At 44.6% G+C, this 21,731-nt stretch overlaps 1 protein-coding gene across 1 annotated transcript in view; it reads left to right on the top strand.

Annotated features, from left to right (window-relative positions):
- Positions 1-2,150: 2,150 nt before the first annotated feature.
- Positions 2,151-21,731, top strand: part of HHAT (hedgehog acyltransferase) — a 191,610-nt gene continuing 172,029 nt past the window's right edge. Inside the window, exon 1 of the mRNA XM_064709041.1 lies at positions 2,151-2,458. The gene's annotated coding sequence lies outside the window, so the exon portion shown is untranslated. The remainder of the gene's footprint in view (positions 2,459-21,731) is intronic.

The raw sequence follows: 21,731 nt of genomic DNA on the forward strand, positions 1-21,731 counted from the left end.
GGCTTTATGCCTTTCTCTGGACCTTGCCTCACAAAATAATAGCAAATACTGAAAGTAGATGTATTGGAGTCAGGAGTCCACTGAGTTATCCTGCTGGCCTCACGAGAGACAAAGGTATTCCACATTAGAAAAGGGAGGTGGAAACACCCTTGTCCCATTCCCAGAAAAGCAATAGACCTTGACAGGATCTCCATCCCGGGCTAGACTGAATGGACTTAAATTCAATTTGATTTATGACATGTGAAGACTATAAGCCTGATAAGCCTTTTCCCCACTGCACACTCCAGTGCTAAGGACATTTTGCTAGTATCAAAAAATTTCAAGAAATAATTCTTTTACAAGATTATACGAATGTCTTTGGTCTGTATGTCCCCCACATAACTGCTAAGTGAATGCTCCTGGACTTCATCCTGGCCTACCTGCCAGGAAGAGCTGGACAGAAGCACTTCTCTCTAGGAAGATTGTTTTTCTCTCTATCATGAGACACTTTGCTCCTAGAGTGTACGACTATAAAGTGCTGTGCCTTTCAGCACATGCCAAACAGCAACAGAAAAAAATGTTTCTGTTGTCACATCAATTTTGCTGTCACTAGGAACAGAAGTGTCATCTTATCTTCAGGATCCAGGTAATACATTTCACTTGGAAATGCACAGTTCATTAGGGTTTAAAAAAATCATGTTTCTTTTTCAAAGCACGTGGCATAATATCATTGTGTTTCATGTACACTCACTACTTTTGGTGAAATTTTACTATTTTTACTGTATTAGCTAATCTGTTGAAACAGCTTAACATGGGTACTGAAGCATCCTCAGCACTCAGACAGCCTCAGCTGGCAGTGATGTGCAGTGCCAGCAGAGCAGCTGGTTCTGCAGGGAAAACAGCCACAGCCTGAGCCACAGAAATGAAATGCTTCTTTCAGTCCTGAAGGTGTTACGCCCTTAAGCAAAATTGTGGCAGAGGCTTCTTTCACATTTCATCTTCCTGCACGCCCTCCATCCTCCTTTTACACCCCTCATCTACCATCTGTCCTTTTGTGTCCTGCCATCATGATGACCATGACACGCTGCCAGGGTGCCACGGTGTGTGCCACCACCCTTTGGATTGTGCAGGGGAAGCAGGGAGCTGGTTCAGAGCCGCAGCATGAGCTAAGGCAGCGTTTGAACAAAGTAACCAGGTGGCTGCTCCCTGGTCCCTTGGAGCCTTGTGCCAGTTGTGACCCCCCACACACACCTAAATGACTTTTCCAGCTGCCTGTAGCTCAGATTGCCACTACAGAGTGATCTGGTGATAAGAGAGTTATGGCTGAAGCAGAGGTGAAGGTGATTTCTAGCCTGCATTTGACTTGTGTCCTTTCATTGCCTTCTTGAGCAAGAGGTGCAGCAAGTGCAGTGGCTGCTTACTCATGCCAGGAACCTTGACAAAAGAGATTTCTTAAGTTTTATCACAAAACCCCCCCAAAACCAAAGGGGTCAGTCACATCAGGGAAAGGTTTAAACTGCTGTGAGGTGAAGGATTTCATCTGGTGTTGCACTCAGTGAATATAACTCTCACATGGAGGCCTCCCAGCGGGACCTGACCTTTCACATTGTCCATCCCTTGCTTTGCAACCTCTAAGACAGGGGCTGCCCTCGCTCTCTGGAGGTCCCCATTTGGGCTCCTCAGGACTGGTATGAGCTTTTCTACAGCTGCACAAAGCACCCCAGAGGCTTTTCCTGGCAGGGTGTGCAGAGCTTGTTAAAATATCGTGGCCAGGAAAGTGTTTCAAAGGATCCTGCTGGAAATGTTAGGAGATGCGAATCTTCCACATCCCATATAACAGCCAAGCCGCTCAGTCACAACTACTTGGAATACACAGTAATTTCCTGTGTTTTTTCAATCTCACTTAAACTTCTCTGACAGATGGGGAAAGATGACTAAACCAAGGGAGTTTACAAAAGTTCGTCTTGTGGTGTTTGCAAACTGTCTCTGTGAGGTCCATTTTCTCTAATGTAAACACAGCCGTGGCTGGGTGCCGAGTGCCTTTGCAGCAGCTAATCCTGCTCAGCCTAAGGCTGCTGAGACCAGGAGTACCCAGGCAGCCAGTCCACTCTGGGGGCTGAACGTGAACCAGCCCTGGGGCTGAGGGGTGATAGGGGGAGACCTTTCCTTTCCTGGCTTTAAACAGTGTGAAGCAAAGCAGCTGCGGCTCTAAGAGCAGACCGAGTTTACTGTGCCGGGTCAGAGGCTTTCCAAGGAGCCTTGGGTCAGGTGTGGAAGGTTAGATAAAACTCCAGAATAATAATCATGTGAAAGCAATTGCCTTTGGAGCTGTGGTTGGCCTATTGTGGCTCTCCCTAGTCTTTAAATCACTGCCAGGAAGGGAGTACACCTTGGGGAACGTGGAGTTTCAGTTCCTTGGCTTTGCAGAAGTGGTGCAGAGTATGCAAAGCTTTTTCACCAGCTCCAGCTGAAAGGGCAGGTAGGCAAATGTTTTAACTTCTTTTATTGCTCAAGTTCCCCTTGCTGAGGAATGCAGGTTGTGTGAGGAGGAGCCACAGATGGGTGGTCTGTGTACACTCAGAAGTATGCATAAGCAGAAAACACCAAACACCAACAAAAACCCCAAAGCAGAGAGATACTGAATTTGAAAAGTAACTCAACTTCTATAGCTAGTAATTTTTATTAATTAATGCAGCACCACTCTCCAGTTTACAATGGAGAGCATTTATTCTGTCATACTGGCATTGCAACAGGACAATACATGGTCTGTCTGCTCAAGGTCAGTCCATTTACAGCTGCCTCCTGCAGTGGTGCTTTCCCTGTGGAATACCCCACTGGGCTCATCCTTCTGTCTGCTGCTCTGTGTCTGCCCCCTGAAACCACTGGAGGTCAGGTCCTTGCAGGGGAGGATGATGGACTGCCAGTAGCTGCTGTCTTCTCTCCTCCGTGATACTGGTCTGTAGCTGCCACAGTTGCCCTCAGCAAGCTCAGAGGGACCCCACAACATCCTTCTACCATCCCCTCACTGCCTTATATTTCTAATACAATATTTTCCCTTGTGAACTATGATTGGTGTCAGTGGTCTCTAGCACTTTGCTGGTTGGTATTTCAGAGATTTTTGCAGCTGGGTGATGGGTAATGAGACCCTTAGCTGGCATGAGATGATGCTGTGCTATTGATTTTTGGAGAAATTGTGCCTGTTCCTATAAGCTAATCACCCACACCTTTGGTTATTGTTGGTTTTGTCATTTCCTCATTTTCTTAATCAGAATAAATTTTGAAAGACAGTCCCTCTCTTCCACCCCACATTTTGTGGGACTGGCTAGTCTGTATTTACCTCTTTTAGTAAGGAAAAACCTCTGCCAGTGAGAGTTGAAGTTGTGCAGCAGATTGTTTTCAAATCCAGTTTTATTCTCAAAGTCCAAAATGGTTTGTGTCTCTTGGTGTATGTGTAAAATCTGTGCTCTATTCCTTCATAAATGCTAAAAGCCCTTGTAATTATTTTTTCCCATTTAATCCATTGCTTTTTCAGAGCAAAATCCTCTGCACTTTGGTCTATGAGCAGGTCCCACTAACCAGACTCCTCATCCTCTCAGTGATATGGCTGTCATGGGGCCAATTATTTCTTTGAGTACAGTAGTGTGAGCTTGGCTGTAAATGTAGTTGTCCTTTATCTTTCTTACAAACCATCAGACAGGGAACATGAATCTAAGTGTTGCTACATTCTAAGTATAATGTACTTGCAGCATTGTTTTCTTCAAACTTATTTTCTGTGAGTCTCAACAAGTATTGCTAAAGCCACCTGCATATCCTAATTACTGTTAGTATTGTAATTAGCATTAGCCTGAAAATAAAATTTGACTAATTGTTAAATCTTCAGCAGCCTATGTTTTACCTGTGGAGGCTGAATATGTATTATTCCTTCTCTGACCCCTTCCTCTGTGTAACAGATTGGTTTCTGGTTTACCAGCAGACTAACTGGCATGATGACAAATCTCATTTTGTCTTGTCTGAAAGAAGTAAGGCACACAATGTTAATGCAATCCTGTATCTCCATTGAAAGATTGCTCCAATACTGAAACTTTAAAATAACCTGTATAGGCATCACAGGCATGAAGAAAATCTTAAAGTACAAGTAGGGCATAAGGTACTGTCAGATCACTTTCCTTACTCTGCATGCAGGCTGAGACAAGGATTTTCATTGTATGAATTTATCCACCCATTGGAAGTGCCTGTTTGCTAATGCTGAGGCTTAAGGATGACAGTGTAATGTCAGCTTTTGAGGTATTTCACCGGTGACCATTATAAAGAAGGCATTCAGCTATCAAGCTTGCCCTCCATTCCCAGTGATCCTCTGAGCCTCTCAAGCTGCTGGTGGACCCCAGTAGTACCCTTCCAGCTGCCAAAGCTCCTTTTTCCCCTTTGAATATTTCCATATGCTATCAGTATCCATATTTCTAGGCTCTAGAAACACAGGGACATGACAAACTGTCTTTTAACTGAATATCATCATAAATAATGGAAAGGCAACCAGGCTGATAATTTTATTCTTTTAATTGTGAATAGAGGAAACCTTTTTTTAAAAATTACTATTATTTGGGAACTTAATTTTAATTTATATAATGCAACCCCAGGATTTTCTGGCTGTCATGAATCTGACACCCACGCACTAAAAATCCTTCATGATCACACAGCCCTGCCCTGGTGAGTGCCAAAATCAGAACCTCGGCAGAGCCTCTGAGCACTGACTGGATGTTTTCCCACACTGCCTCATTTTTCCCCTTTGCACAGAAGTGCTGAGAAGATGCATGTGGAGGGGGATGGTACCTGAGAGAAAAATGTAAATCACAGCAACCTGACTGTCAAGAGGGTATCACTTTTTATTTCCTAGCTCATGTTCCCAGCAACAGCGGAGCTGCAATATTGAATTGTTTTGTTTTACCTCTCGGCTTGGTTTACCGGTGCCAGAATAGTTGCAGCCCCTCGAGCACAGAGGTAAGGGGACCTTGCAACTGAAAGCTTGCCTGGAGGTTTTGTTCCCCTTTGATAGGTCGGGCTGGCTCTCATTGCAGGAGCAGCTGGGAAGAAATAATTAGCATAACAAAGAGCTATATTCTAGTATTGCATTGTGCATTTGGAGCCCTCGCATACCTTCACACGTTCGGTTACATGCTACATAAATCTGAATTCCGGGTAGAAATGGAAAAACACAAACTGAAAAGGAGCTCAGCCTTTAAAGTGAAAATAATTGGAATACTCTAACTGCAAATGCAGAGCCCCCTCAGTGTTTTGGGCACAGCAGCCATACTGGAGTGCCAGTGGCTGTCCACGAGGCTGTTTGGAATGCATGGCCAAGGAGAGCTGCTCTCCCCGGCTGGTGGGGTGGAAGGTTCTGAGGGGGTGCAGGGCGAGCTCCTCCTGGCATTCAGGAGCTGATGGACTGAGGTGATGATAACCCAGCAGCCCAGCAGCTGCTTTCTGCCCCTCCCAGCCCAGAGGTTACCAAGGAGAAGGCTGGGGGTGCAAGTACTTCGTGTTTTGCTCTGTTTTCATTGCTGGCAAGCAGCAGAGCTGTGCTGTGGGGGCGTTGGCAATCTGTAGGGGTTTAGTTGCACAAGAGGTTATGAACCCTGCAGAAAGCTCCTTTTACCTGTCCAGGTGCCTGCCCTGGGAGCTCCCAGGTGTTGTGCCCTCTCCCCCTGTCTTGCTCACACAAATCTGTCCCACGTGTCTATTACTGCCCCACGGCAGAGGCTGCATGGAGCCTACTGAGGGCTGTGGAATTTGCAAAACCCGTGGTTCCTTCCCTGGCTCATTGGGAAATAAACTTACACACACCATGCCTGCCCAGCTGCCCACTCACTGCAGCATATTTTTCTCCTCCCTTTTTTCCCCCCATTTTGACTGTTTCTTTTGCTGAGGAAAATTACCCATCCTGGGAGTTAGAAGAGAATGGAGTAAAAGGAGCAAAAATTTCCCAGGGAAGGTTTTTCAGAGCTGATCCTCCCCTGGGTCCAATATCTGTCAGACGTGCTTGCAGCACGCAGCTGCATCATGCTGTCAGAAAGAGGGATTTAAAATCTAACCCGCATATGCAACTCTTTCTCTTGCTCCTTTGGATTGAGAATCCCTGGCAGGGCAGGAGAGTAAATCCCATCCTAGGAGGGCGGCTCTGTCAGCCCTGCAGGCAGCCTGTGTTGCAGCAGGGAGCTGAAAGCTCCATCCCCAGTGGTAGTGATTTCTGTAAAACCTGGATGTACTCTACCCAGATACTTGAATTTGGAATGACTCATCAAGCAAGGAGATGCAAATTGAGCAAAGACCCGGGAAGATCCCAGTGTTGTGTCCTGGTTGTGAGATAGAGAGGCTGCTGTGCCCCTGCCTGAGGTAACTTGAGGGAAGAGCCACAGGTAGGCTTTAAGGACAAGACCAGAGCACTGCAATAGCCCTTGATGGTTCTTAAAAGTTTGTGGGAGTTTAGGAAGCAAAACTTTCAAACAGTTACTAAGGACACAATGTTGTTCAGGCTTTATGGTAGTGATTGTGATAATAAAATTTATCAGAGAAACAAATTTGTCAAAACTAATGAGACTTTTTACATTTAAACCACGCTGATGTTATGTCGTGCTTTCCTTCACAAGCAATGTCTAAAACAAGAGTTGTAGCTGAAAGACTGGTGAGAAAAAATTACACAGATCTATTCTTTTGTTTACTTGGTGCACTTGACAGCCCTGAACACAATCAGGTTCTCTGCTTTGCCTGTACAGTCTGTCAGTCAGTTTTATGACATTTGTTTGAGCCTTTACATAGCAGCAGAGAAGACAGAACTGGATTTTATAAGGAAAATATGTCCATGGAAACACAAAGGGTGCTGATGGATTCAGAGGTAGGGAGTGTCATTGGGTGACACTTTGCATTAATCCATTACAGAGGAAAAAATTCAGCAGGCTGTTAGGTTTGGGGTTTTGGGGTGGGGTTGTGCGTTCTTTGGTATGGTTGTGTTTTTTGGGTTTTTGGGTTGGTTTTTTTGTTGTTTTTTTTAAGCAAAGACTGCTTATTTGCAGCCTGAGAGCATAAAACACCACACATAAGCACTGATGACATGTTAAAAAACAAAAGTTGAAAAAACAAGAATCTCAACGAATATCCTGGCAGGTGTGTGAGCCACAGGGCTTTAGTCCTGTCCTCACAGTGCACAGCCACAGATCCTGGGACAATCCTTTTTTCACATGTGTATCCCACGTGTGAAAAATCTCTTTCCTAGGCTCTGCAATGGTATTTACTCTGAGTCTTACAGAGGCATAACCAGGTCTGTTTCCTCACACCCTGTTTCTAGCTCTTCAAAAACTCCGTTGTTCCTTTCTATAACAACCATGTAGCTTCATTAGCCACATTCATCCACAGCACCCATTTCCTACAGCTCACAATACTTAGATGGAAAAACAGGCTCTATGACTTCTCTTATCCTAACTTCCCCCTTTCATAAGAAGTGTGGTCAATTTAAGCAAACCATGGAGCATGTCAGCCTGAGCAGAGCAGGGCATGTACACCTCCAGTGATATCAGTAATCTGGCACAGGGGCAGGCTGCTTGGGCAAGGCTTGTCAGAGATCTGCTGGGCAACATACCACACTGGGACACCCGTGTAGTTATTTCCTCCTCGCAGAGATTAACTGAAGAAACAGAAATTGAGCAGGATTGAAAAGTTTTTGAGGTCAGTGAAAGCAGTTGGCTGCAGTGCTATAAACTCTTGATGCTTGCCAGACCCACTGTACTTCCTGCAGGCCAGCACTGCAGAGGTCTGTATGGCATGAAAAACCTTCCTTGAGAAATGGGAGATGAGAAAAACCAGAGAGGTTTGTATGTGGACTTTATGGTAAGGTATATCCATATGCATCTTCCTGCACCTCCAAGGCTTGGCAAATATTTGCAACTTCTTGGTGATTGCCAAGCCTGTACATTATGAAGGGCCTCTGTGCCCAGCCCCACGTGTGCCTGAGTGGTCTTCTCTGATTGTCCATTTCTCCTGGGATCTGACTTGCCCAAGACATGAAGATTCTGCTTGAAAGATCTGCTTATGTTTGAATGAGACTTACTGGGGAAGAAACAGCTGCCTTATAGCTCTTATATGGTTGTCTGGGGAAGAACTGCAGCTACACAGCATCCAAAGCTGACTGCTCTGACAGAAAGATGCATCTTTAGCAAAGCCCTCTGCTGCAGGTGACCCATGCATCAGCCCTCCTGCCCCTGGTTCTGCTCATCCTAAATTCTCTCATGTGCATAGAGGTTGTTAAGGGGCATCTACTGTGCCTTGGGAAATGGAGATGATTTGTGGTGTCTGAACTACAGCCTAACACTTTGTCTTTGCATCAACACTGCTTTGACTCAAATTCTTTCAGACTCCACATCGTTGGACAAGAACTGCTGCCAGACTTTCTGCTTTGAAGCAGAAGAGAAACACCTCCATAATTTGCTTAGCCAGTGCCAAAATATGGAGGAAGTCTGCCACAGTGCATGCCCTGATCCTGCTTTGGGGGAATCACTTAGAGCTGTTCCTGTTTTGACAGAGCTCATTTACCTCTCCCTAACTGCTGTAATCTCTTAAGAGTGCAATTGAGGTTGTTAATGAGAGTACCTTCATAAAGAATTTCCATATGCAAATTCCCAGTCTGAACTTTACTACAACAAAGTCTGTGTTGCTGGAATATATTTCTCTGCACCCACAACCATCATCTTTTATTCTCTGTGCACCATACCCTCCGCTACCTGCTCTGAGCTGCTTTCCACAAGCTGGAAGTTGTGAGCGTGAGTCTAATTTCACCCTTCAGTAAGCAGGGAATTCAGAAAATTTAGAAGTGCTGGGATCAACACCAGGCACTCACATCTGTGATGGCTTTTGGAGTTAAAGCTGCGTGTGTAGCTGCTTCACCATCATTTGCTCTGAGTGGGAACCTGAAACCTCAGCGGAGCCGCCTGCCCGCAGGCAGCGGGAGGCTCTGTTTGGTGCGCCCGAGGGAGGCTGGGCGTAGCTTGTTGGAGAACATGCACATGTGTGCACACATTCTGTGCTGGGCTGTTTCCTGGAGCCCTGGCCGTGTTCTGTCTTGTCTCTGGGCTCCTTAACACGAGGGTCATTAGGACTGTTCACTCTGGCATTTGTTCAGCCACGTCCTTCTCTCTATTAGACAATGTCTACCTTTGTAGTGTTTGATCCTGATCCAGCAGAAAATCTTTCATTAACGTGACTTCAAGAGAGGAAGGTATTTTTCCCAGCCTTGGTCTGTTGGAGTTAAAGGCGGTGTTCTACTTTGTACATTATGACCAAATCAAACTTCCTTTCATCAGCACCAGCTGAGGTGCTTTATGCCTAAGCTGGGGATGCAGAGTAAAAATCTCAGGGATCCAAGTCAGCAGGAACTGACCTGAAGTCATTGTCAGCCTCAGGTTGAGTCTGCATCTGTCTCCTGCTGTACTAAGCTGTCAAAGATGAGTATCTCAAGAAAACCTTTCTTGTATCTTTATATTTCATTACTTGGTGGGTACTCTCAAGCTGGAAATGACATGCAGCAGAAATTCAATGTCATCTCTCAAAGAAAGACTAGATTGATTTAACGAAGGTTGGAGAGGGCATAGCATACATGGAAGTGTGCTATTTAGTCTCTGCTGATCTTGATCTTGGGAAATGAAAACAGAAAAACAGATGTGAATTTATGAAGTGACATTAGGGTGGAAAACAGCAACACAAAGACGCAGTGGGAAAGAGGACTATTTAAGATGGCTCTTGGCTATAGAATGGAGCAAGATGAAATTAAGTAAATATCAGCATGATCTGCTACAAAGTTGGAACAGCCTGCAGAAAAAACCTGGGAGAGCCTTTATTTGAGCCATTCAACTAGCCTGAACAAGGTGCTGGAAGAGAGGCACTACAGTGAACAATTCTGCAACTGCCATAGGGCTGCAATGATCTAATAGTTCTTTTCCATCTTTAATCTCTGTGATCCTACAGTTAATCATCATATATTCATTGTGAAATCTCTGCTCAGACCATTTGTTAAGCCTCTATGTAACTAGTGAATATTTTATACTCTCTAGAAGAGGACAAATATAGGAGTTTTTATCCAAAATTATACCAGCCAGTGGGCTTGGAGCCATAATTTTGCAGACAGAAATTTGGATCTAGGTCCAAATTTTGTGTCTCTACAATGGGCAGATATGAAACACAGCTTCTTTGTTTCTGTCTTGTGCCACTGTAGTAGCTGCTGCCAAGAAATATAGATAGTGGATCAGAGATGGGTACTTTTCTCAGAGCAATGACAGCAACTAGCAGTTGCAAAGAGCTTTGGACTTTTGAATGTAAGGGTGTGAACGGAGGCTGTTTTTTCCTTATGCATTTTTTCCCCTTACATCTTTTCCCCACCATTTCAAATGTAGAGCATGGGTCTTGGGTGCAATGAAGATAGAGGTGACCAGAAGAGAGTTCAGACCAGACCATTTGGAGCTACAGAAAATGCTACCTCTGATTTGTGACTTGCAAAGCATTGAGGAGGCAGGGGCAGCTGGGATCCAGGAATTTGGTTTTGTCACTCTGAAAGACAATTACGGATCTGTAAGCAACCCTGTGGTACAGTGTAGGCTTGCACAGCAATTACTTCTGGAACTACTTTTACATCACCCTGTTGATTGTAAACTTTAGCATATCCCAGAAATAAGAGTGAGTTTTGGGCTGATGGGTTCCCAAGCATTAAACTGTCAGATGAGCTGTGCCCCGTTGCTCTCCCTCAGCTGTGGAGCAGGTGCAAAGGAAAGCAAGTAGCACTGCTGTTCCTCCTAATCAAAGGCTCATTGCCTGTAAATTGGAGAATGTGGTGATGGCAAAAGGGCTGCCAGCAGTGGACTGAAAGGACATGGAGGGGGAAGAGAAATGTACTGGGTCATGAATTGAAACATATTTCTCTGAAATTTGCTGCCTTCCTTCTCTGACTTCAGTCATGGACAAGTAACTTCTCATTAGAATTTCCATTTCCCTCTATTTCACCACCAGCTTCACATCACTCTTCCTTTGGTTTTCTTTGACCTGATCTTCTCCCTGATAGTCCTTTTCCATATGCATGCACGAGTCCTTATGCAGTCACAGTAGCAAAGAGGCCTGCCCTGCTCTTAACCAAAACTTTCTGAACATTTTCATTAATAATACCCTTTTCCTTGAAACATTACCAGAGGGTCCTGACAAACAAATTGGGTAACTCTGACTTCCCTTGCAAGCTTAGCATTCGATGTTCACTCCATGCAGGACAGTAAAGAAGCCAGGTTTTTCCATAAAAGTTGATACTTTGTGCTCCCCACAGTGGATACCACAGGATATGGTTTAACAATGTAATAATGTCTTGATGACTTTTTGCATCCACATTATGCACATTAGAAACATGAGCAGTTCCTGGGTATGAACACAGGAGCTTCTCATGGGGATTTTCACTGTGTCAAGCATGGGAAGCAGGAGAAGCTGGAGGAACAGGAAGGAAGCAGTTTTGCTCGTAAAGACTGTAATTTTGAGTTCAGATGGTTTTGTTTTCACCCAGAAACTTCATGAACTGAAGTTTTCAAGTGGGTTTTGCATGTGGGTTCATTTTCTTGCCAATGTTGCTTTTTGGGTGCAAAGGGGAGGCCAGGGGGAGCTGAGGCAGCTGTGTTCTGAGACACAGTGCAATGCTGATAATACTGTCCACATTGCCCAGCCCCTGACTCATTGTTGGTGGCTCCAGGAGGAAGAATAAGCAGTTGGTTATCCATGGACTGCTTCAGGACATGATTGCACATCGTTCAATACATGAACCATGCATGATCATTCTGATCTGCAGATCATCTGATAAAAGGCTAGAAAGCAGCTCTGCAAAAATAAAGAAAGAAAGAAAAAAAGGAAGAGCTTTGCCTTACTGAGTCTTAATCATAGCCCAGAACACTTAGTGAGGAGGTCAGGTGACCCATAAAATATCCCACAATTCAGTTTTATGCCTGGGACTAGAGTAAACTGTGATCAGCAATAAAACAGCTTTGACACAAGCAGGGTGGATGCTGGAACATGCCAGGGTATTTTGTGAGCAGTGCCTTTTGGGGCTGTGTTATGGCAAGTTACACTTTGCATGGGCTGTATCCAGAGATGATCTTCCTCTGGCATGTCTTCTTTTTCTGTTAATACATTTTCTGCTGCATTCAGCCATGGAGCAGAGGCAGTTTGTGTGCTTGCTTGGCATTCTTAAGTAGTGGAATTGGAAGTCAGGCTAAAGGAGTCCTAGGTAGAAAGGGCAGAAGGTGCAGAACGCATTAGTGCAGTAATGCTGCATCTGCCAACAGATACACTGGTTAAAAAAAGTTGTGAGCTAAAACCCATCACAGTATCTTGTACTATTTTGAGGCCAAGAAGGAATGCCTTTATACAATCTTAGCAATTATACTGTGTCTTACTGGTCTGTGCCATTCCTCATTTCTTTAATGATCCTTCTCTTCAGTGCATGTTTCCTGGAATGCTTCAGGAAATATCCTGTCTTATTTAAGAAGGTTGTCTCTGGGTAGGAGGCAGAGATAGCCTTCCTCTTGCCAACTAACTAACTTCCAAACCCACAAATTCAACCTCATGATGAGTACATGTTGAAGTGGGGCTCTGTGTCCAGGGAAATCCTCTGATAATGGCCCAATTCATCAGGAAGCAGCAGGAGCACCAGGTCCAGGCTGTGTGTCAGGGTAACTGTTCTCTTCTTGTCCTTACTCTCTCCTGCCTCTCCTGCTCTTGGTCCAGTTTGGATTGCAGTGGGCTGACCAGGGCCAGCTGTCAGATGCCCATCCAGCCATGCCTTTGCTCCCCTTCTCAACAGGTCAGTGGGAGGAAATAAGATTAGGAAAAGCTCATGGGGCAAGATAAAAACAGGAGTATCACTTACAGTTACTGTTATAGGCATAGCAGACTCAACATGGGGACAATTAATTGATAATCTATTACAGTATATTGGATAGTGAGAGGAAAAAAATAAGACAAACCAGTACCTTCTCCCCCTCATTTTTCACAGGCACAACTTCACTCCCAACTTCTCTGCCTCTTTCTTCATAACGTGGTGTAGAGGGTGGGAAATGAGAGTTGTGGTCAGTCTAGAACAGTTCCTCTCAGACACACATTCTTCCTCATTCCCTTGCTCAGGTGTGGGTCCTCTCCATGACCTGCAGTGCTGCACGGGTGTCTCCACAGAGGAATCTCTGCTTTGGCCCCTGTGCCACCTCCTTCTCACACTTGGGTATCTACGGGGTACCTTATAATTTTCTTCACACGCTTTCCCTGAGGTGCCACCATCGTGTCTGTGGAGTTCAGCTGTGCACTGGGGAGAGGGATGTTTGAGGGTGGCCTTTGACAACTGCGCCATGGACAGGGTCAGAAATCCCTGTCACAACTTGCCACCAAGTCAGTCCCTCTCTGGCTTCTCCCAGTCAGTTGTTGCCTGTGCTGTTGTACCCCAGGGTGCCCCAACAGCCAGTGGGGATGTCTCAGACCTGGGGGCAAGGAAGGGAGGGTGGTTTTTATCCAGGGTGAAAAAAATGGCAGCAAGAGAGGAGCTCTTGACCCGGAGAAGTATTTCAGGGGACTGAAGGGAGGAGGCATGTGTGCCTGGAGGAAGGCAGGGACTGAGGCATGCTGGATTTCCTGAGGCTGTGGGATGTGGGAAGCGCTGTGGGTGACAGACTTGGCCGGGTGTGAGGAAAGGGCCCAGCACGGGGTGGGCACCGGCCCAGGAGGAGTGTCGGCCCTGCTGTGGGAAGGGGCCCTCCCGGCCCTGGGCAGCCACGGCAAGGTGTGTCACAGCTCCCAGAGCCGCCGAGGCTGGCAGGGAGCCCGGCTGGCCTTGCAGGGCCGGGTCCCCCATCCCTGCTCGGCAGGGCCCGCCATGCCCGCCTGTGTCAGCCCAGCACGGCCGGGGCTCCCCGGCTCCTGCCAGAGCCTGTGCCCACACAGGGCAGTGCTGCTGTCCCACCTGCAGCGACACAAAGCACCAAATACCTGCTCACCAGCCTCCCTTCTGACAGTGTTAGCACCAAATACCTGGTCACCAGCCTGTCTTCTGACTGTGTTTTAGGTAAGAAACGCAGAGCTTTGCTGTTTTTCCTTCCTAATTAACTATTCATCAAGACAGCTGCAGTTGAGCATGGTTTAAAGTAACACGTTAACTTGGGCTGCTGTTGAAGTTGTGCAGATGGTTGCGTTTTGTAACAGATACCAACATGAACCAAACTTGGATCCAAATACCTCCCAGCTTTTAGATCTGCATCCTTTATGTTGAGAACGCTTCTACTTAATCATTAGTAAACTAGAATATTAAAAATGGCATCAAAGTGTGGCCATGAGCGAGAGGTTTTGTTGGAGTGGTTTAACCTTGGCAGTTTCACAGCCAAAGCTTTGCATAAAGGAGAAATTCTAGGGTAAATGTAAATAACACATAAATTCTAGGGTAAATGTAAATAAGTCTGGAGGATTAGCTGTCTCTTGTCCAGAAATGCCACACCTTGTAATTAAAGAAGAGGCTGTTAGTATGTGACATAGGAATGCAGAGGGTGTGGACCATCTCAGATTTACAGGCTATCAAGTTTATGAAAGAGACTAAATACTGTTTAGTGTTACAAAGGTGGTAAGACCTTTGTTCAGCATTGCCCCAAAAACCTGGCAAGCTCTGATGGGAAAACACTTTGCAAGTAAGATCTTGCTAGAAAAAACATCTGTAGGAAAAATTCAGTAGGGAAACTCCAGCGGCTTCTGAAATGACTGCTTTTCTTCATGCACTGCAACAGGATAATGATGTATAGGCTGAATGTCAATGTGTGTGTGCAAGTTGCCTACTGTGAACTGGAAAGTTTGACTGAGTATTTTAATTTAACTTTACAAGTATCCATTAAAATCAAAGTACGTGAGTCAATTTTAGTGCCAAAATAAGTGCAAGCGAAGCATTTCGGCAAGTGAAAAACAGTGTCTGTGATGCAGATCTGAATGCAAGCACAGGGCTGAGGAAATAATTTTGGTCTTGTCCTTTGCAGTGAGCTGCTATACCTCAGGATATTTATAGCTTTGCAGAATAATGAATATTAACACTTGTCATGTCACATCCAAAGTGTCATGTTAAAAAAGGGATTTGAACTCTAGAGATTAATGCAGTAAAAATTATGACAACACTTGGTTCAATGAAAGAAAGGCTTTGAGTTAACCATAAAAGGCTCAAAATGGAGAAGGTCTGTCCCCTCCCTCCCCCTCCAAGACCACCATAGTGACTCTCTGCTTCCCACCTTTGTAACCACATCTCAGATCTGGGTAAGGCTCCAACACTCTTCTACAGGCCACTTGTAACATCTGTCATTAAATCTGGTGAGTGTTCCATGGGTTTGGTACTCATGCATGGGCTAGAGAAGAGAATCAAATGTGTTAACAGGGTACCAGGAAATAATCAGAGACCTTCACTTGCACAGCTGTGTTCACAAGAAGTTTTCATCAGGTCTCCTGCAATGAAGGCAAACTGAAGAGACTTTTGATTGCCTGACTTTTTTGCCAGGTGGATATGCTGTCTTTTTCATTCTTGCGTAGGCAAAAGTTTCACTTTTCTGAAAGAATCACAGAAATCCCCTTCTCTAAAGGCAATTAGACTTTAAATGGAATAAAGAAACATTATCTACAGTGCTGTGAGTGAAGGGGGAAGCAGCTGATTCAGATATCTAGAGACTGGAGGGCACCATTATAATTCAAAGCCTGACCTTCAGTTGGATGGTGTTTCCCTAGTCCCACTAGGGCTGGATTTGGTGGTGTCAATACAGACACACCATTGTGAGAGCAGATTTTGCCCAGCTGCTACACGGGCACAAAGAGCTGAGAAAGCTGCAGGGAGCCTCTTCCTTGTGTGCTCCTGGACAGCGGCCAGCCTACCATCAAAGGTTGCTCATTCCTTGAAAAAGCACAGGGCTTGCTCCATCCCTCAGCAATGCCATGACAGAAAGGTGTTCCAAGACAGTTGGAAAGGCTATTTCCAGTGCCCTAGTTTGTGGGCTGGAAAGGATTTTCAAGGTGGGCTGGAAAGAGAAGTCTACCGTGACATAGAAGATAAGCAATGCCTGAATGGGAGGGTGTGGAAAACCATCTCTCAGGGACAAGCTGTGAGGCATGATAGAACTTTTAATGAGTGAGCTGTCATCAAATGTCTAGTAATCTTTAGTAGTGTGTTTCCTTATGCCTTTGATTTTTGCATGCATTTGCAAAAACTCCTGAAACTCATCTAAAAGCTGGTCTGCCTCTGACCAGCACAATTCTTTGTGTGTCTGTGTAAGTTTGCAGTGAATACACCCCAATTCTTATGTAAAAATTCCATGGGAAAATCCAGGAATGACTGCATAACTGATTTGGTATGGCACTGGGCTTTAATTGTTTTCAGATTTCAGTTTTCAAGGCCAAGAAACCAGAACCCTAAATAATGTTTCATTTCTATCCCTCTGCAAACTGAGTCTCTGTGGAATGCACAACTGTAGCACTCAGCACTGTATATAGAAAAGCACTTCCAGTGTCCTGCAGATGTCTGCTCAGTAGCTTCCATATGGCAAATTACTAGTTATTGGACCAGACTCTGCTCATGCTTGTGCAATTCTGTTGCAGTTGGCGAGGAGGTAACGCAATCACAGCTCGATATGGCCCGTTGGGTCAAATAAACTCTCTGCATACTTGAGTGGGGGTTTCAAGTTGAATAATGTTGCTGGAATAATTTCCATCCTTGCTCCTGCTGGTGCAGCCCTGCATTCCAGAGCAATTGAAATGCTTATGGGTTTGGGAATAGGTTAAGGGGTTTCTGCCACCTGAGTGCTGGGCGAGGGTGGGACCTCTTGGATGTTCCTGGCGCAGGAGAAAACTTTATTGGCCCAGTGTAATAAACTGGTGGTCTCAGTGAGGCAAAGAACCAGCTAATTATAGAAACAAAATCTTCCTCCAGAAACTGTTCTCCCTGTCAAAGCTGAAATATTTTGGCAGGGGCAGCTTCCTCAATGTCTCTCAAACTCTGTATTTTTTGTGGCTTAAGAGAACACTGCATTCACTCAGGCATTTGAGCCACCTAATTCCATTCTGTTTTCTATTTATAATATTTTCCATGTTGGTTGGTTTTTTTTTTTTTTTTTTTTTTTTTTTGGTGAGACTTCTGTGTGTGTCTGAAATGGAGACCAAAATTTGATTTTAGACTCTGCAACCCAGTCTTGCCAGTGCTGGCAGTACTGGTGTCTGCACAGCCTGGCTCCATGCTCACTTGGTTTCATGCTGGTGGCACTAAGATTTGAGGAAGATATGTTTTTTGATGGTGCTGAGTGATAGCTGGAAATTGTTTCTTACATTCAAGACCCAATTTTGAGATACTTTAGTTGTAAATTTGCTGGCTTCAGGTGAGTTGCACCTGCCTGGTTCAGGTCAGGCCCAACCTAACAAAGTCACCTGAATGTCCTTTGGAGAATACCCTGAGCTTTACAGATCCTCCATATGTAATCAAAAACTTTTCATTAAATCAAAGTTTTGTCCATTTAGAAAAGATGAGTTTGACCTGAAGCTTTTAGATAGGTACAGCAGTTAGAGCAGAGTTCAAGCAAGGCATTAGGATACTGGCTAGATAAGGCAGAAACACAGTGATGCTAACTTGTCCACTTTTGCAGGACAGGCAGTGGCACACATAAATAAGAAGACTTGTTCTTTTGGCTACCATATTTTGGTTTGCAATTTGCAAATCGCATTTGTAGCTCAGCTAATTTGGAAATGGCAGGAAACTCCATCTAGTTACGAAGAGACACTTGCCATCTGCAGTCTAGCAGTACTTGCCAACTATATGTTTAGGACACAGCAGTCTAGGCAACAGTGGTATCATCTGACCCTAATATATCTATTTCTCAGTTTATGGTGTTGTAAGCATGTCAACAGAGTAACTCTCAAACATGGCACATTTTGGAACAAGTAAATTATAGCACTAATCTAATCTAATGCCTGATTTTGTTTTTCTGACCTACTTAATTAAAAAAAGCATCTAAAAATGGAAATGCTGTTTAGTTTAATGTGAAGACAGAACTAGCTTTTTTTCCTCCCAACATCTGTGTCCAGAAAGGACGAAAAATCCTGTTTTGACTGGCCTTCCTCCACCAGTCTTTTTTTTAATTTTTTTTTTTATTTCTTGTCTAAAGCAAAGTAAGTTACATAAACATTCCACCTCTTTCCATAAATTGGCTGCAGTTTCTGAACAATAGAGTTACTGTGAAGAGAAGAAAACCACAGACACACCCCACAACTGTTGGTCACACAGCCAAAGAGAACTAAAGACACATTCTTTGAAAGTACCAAAAAGGAAATCCATGGTCTTAAGGCAAGACCTTTTATGTTATGTTTGGAAATGTTTCTCATTTCTCTCTTTCTTCCCCCACCCCCGCTTCTGCTTTAGCTTTCTTAGTTCAACATGTTGGAGGGAGTGAAATGGCTCTAGACAGAACTTTATTCTTTGTCAAGATGTGTTGATAGTATTTGTCAGTAGTCACTAACCTGATATGGGATAGTGAAAGAAAACTGAAAACTGAGATTTTAGAAAGAGGAAAGAAAACATGTTACTAATAATGCCTTTGAGGCTTCCTCAGTTTAAAAAAATACTTCACTTGCAAGAAGAAAGAGGCTAAGACAGAAATCTCCATTTAAAGCTGATAGTTCTCAGTTGTAAGAGTAATAATTCTCTTCAGAGAACAATAACTCTGTAGAAACATTTGTTTGTCTCTCTGAAGCATCTCAACACGCTTTCCAAAAGGGAACTGACCCCCATCGCAGCCTGCGTTCCCCAGCTGGGCGAGCCAACGCTCTGGGAGGTTAGACAGCCCTGTGAGAGTCACGCTACAGCAATAAATACACCCTGAATTACTCCCCTCTGCTCCATGCACCAGCCTGCGCAGCCTTCTAAACACTGAATACCAAGTGGTTTGGCACTGTCTGTTGATATTCCCTCTTGGAGGCTGCGGGATTACGATCTCAATGAAGGCAAAGCTGCTGCTGATCTTAGCGGGCGTTAAGCAAGCGTAAAGTCAGCAGAATCCCGCAGGCACCAGGAACGCACAACAGAGCGGTGCCCATAAATCAGCGACAAGGTGTCTGCTGGCCTCCTGCTCGCTGGCATGTGCAGGGGACACAGCTGTGGCACCCAGATGCTCCGCAGCCGGCGAGAGGGCCCGGCGGGGCTGGCCGGCTCTCCGGCCTCCCCCGCTGCCCCGCTCTGCCGGGGCTGCCGGGGCTCCGGGCCGGCCGCCAGCCCTGCCCGCGGGCTCTTCCCTTGCGCTCCCATCCATCTCTCGCTCCAGAGCCAGCCAGCAGCAGCCGAATTATCTGCGAGCAGCGTGCCGGCTTTTCTGAGTGCAGCTCTGTGTTACCCAGCGTGGTTTGTGCAGGAAAGCAGCAGAAGTGAGCAAATTCTATACCGTGTAAGGAAGAAAACAAAATAGCAGTAGTTCTACCCACATACTGAGGCATTTCAATAGGGTTGGGCCCCCTAAAATACACACTGAATATAAGCTGCTTCCAGACCTCCAGTTTAAGACAGAATGCAAACAAAGGTGGAGAAAAAAAATGCAGAATTATAATCCCTTGCATGCTATTAAATCTAGGTTTATACAGAAGCTAACTGGTTTTAGACCCCGCAGTGACTGGTAGCTGCAGCACACAGCATGTGGACCAAAAAAGGTTAATTTTTTCCTTTTGCCTGCCAAATAATTTCTCTGCTCCACCCTTGGTGTCCAACTTTCCTATCCCTGAGTCAGTGTCTGAAGTCAAAACAACCAGCTGGGCCTCACTGAACCTTTCACTGTGGGAAAGCTCAGCTCAAAATGGCTGCATTGTTTCTCTGTAATCTTATCTTGACTGTTTAATATCCTCAGCAATTCACAGAATTTTCAGGATTGTGTTTTGGCTCTATGGGAAATGCTGACCTAGATGATGTAAAGTTTTTGCTCTTATAAGAGGAAGTATTATGAAAAAGTAAACTATCCATTTACTATCTTTGTTGATATAATTACCTACCACTTTTAGCAGAAAGATGCAGGACTGTGCTACAAATACATTTTTTTCCACAATATTTCCTTAGACATAATTTTAAGGAATTTCCTGACAATTTCCTAGGAGGAAAGAAATGGTAGTGGAAATGTATGTTATGAAAGTATATGCCATAGTACCTATTTCTGTTATGAAAGAATATGCCATATCAACATCTGCTAACTAAAAATAGTTTGTCCCAAGATTTTCAAACCCCCTTACAAAATTACTCATGGATAAAATATGCAGTATCTATTACTGTCCAAATATCGGTATATAGGCCAAAAAAAAAAAAAAAAAAGAAACCTGTGATTAAAACTGAGTTTACAGGACACAGGAAAAATGTGAGAACAAGAAGAAACATACTAATTTTGAAGATGCTGTTATGTTTTATAACACTTCCAAAATGTTCGCTATTGGGGTACAGCAAACAAAGGCCATGTTTGAAAAAAGACACGTGAGGCTCACCAAATGCAAGGAAATAGAAAATGCAGCACTTCAGTATGAGTGGTGTGTTACATTTTGAAGGCTGGGAGGGAAGCTCTGGGAGTATTTGCTGTGTGTTGGGCAAACAGGCGTTCCTGCCGCTGAAGAGCCAATTTTTGTGGTACTCGCCAGTCTCACGGGTGCACTTCTTGGAGCAGGTGTCAAGGCAGGTCTTGTGGGCTGACCTCAGCTTTGGCAAGGAAAACTTGAGGAGAATCCTGTTAGTACGGTTTTATTCTCAGCTGTAAGCTGAAGGCCAGAAATCCTGCCTTTGGTGGTGAGGCTTTTTGCAGTCTGTTGAACGATGAGGATCTGTTCATGTACCTGCTGTACAAATTGCTCATGTCTGCTGGGGATGGCAGTGGTCAGGCAGGCTGGAAAGCAAAACCAAGGCTTTTCACAGCTCCTGTGGAACGTTAAGGGGAAAAGCCCTTAGGGTTTGGTTGCTCTGATTTCCTCATTAAGAACTTGATGTTAATGCAGTATCTGCGAGACTGACTTATGATGTAGGAAAATGACATTCTGGAGCAAGTCTGAAAAGCTCCGGTGTTTCTCAGTCCTTACAGAAGAATGAGTACTGCTGGAGAGTAAGTCTTAGAGAAGCCAGCTGTAGCCTTCTGCTGCTGGACCTGGATCCCCAGCCTATGCCATTTCATAGTCTTACTCCTGTGTATGGTCATTTTTCATTGATAAGACCTTTTTGTCTATGGAACATGTACTTTTTGTCTATGGGACCTGTATTGTACCCTTGTATTGTACTCTGTATTGTAACTTGTATTTAACAGTGCACGCTGGTAATCTAGCCTTGGGAATAGGAGCTCAGGTCTTGAGCTGTCTGATGACTGGGTATTGTTTTGTGTGCAGAACTTGGAGAATTAGGCTATAAGCATCATTGATGCATAATGAATACACTTATGTATGTAAATTAGGTTCCTGCTGTTAAACATGTGTCTGTGAAAGAGCTGGTCCTCCCATTTATGGTTCTTTCCCCCTTAGGGAAAGGAACCCATTTTAGAAAACACAGTTATCAGGATATATCCAGTTCAAGTTTTCACTATTACTTAGTGTGCATGAAAAATTACCCCTGACTCATTCCTTTGCAATTCAATGTTTGCACAGCTCTCTTCCCCAATACTTCTGAGGGGATCCCCCCTCAACAGCCACAAATT

This window comes from Zonotrichia leucophrys, chromosome 3 (genome assembly GCF_028769735.1).
Source record: "Zonotrichia leucophrys gambelii isolate GWCS_2022_RI chromosome 3, RI_Zleu_2.0, whole genome shotgun sequence".
Lineage (NCBI taxonomy): Eukaryota > Metazoa > Chordata > Aves > Passeriformes > Passerellidae > Zonotrichia > Zonotrichia leucophrys.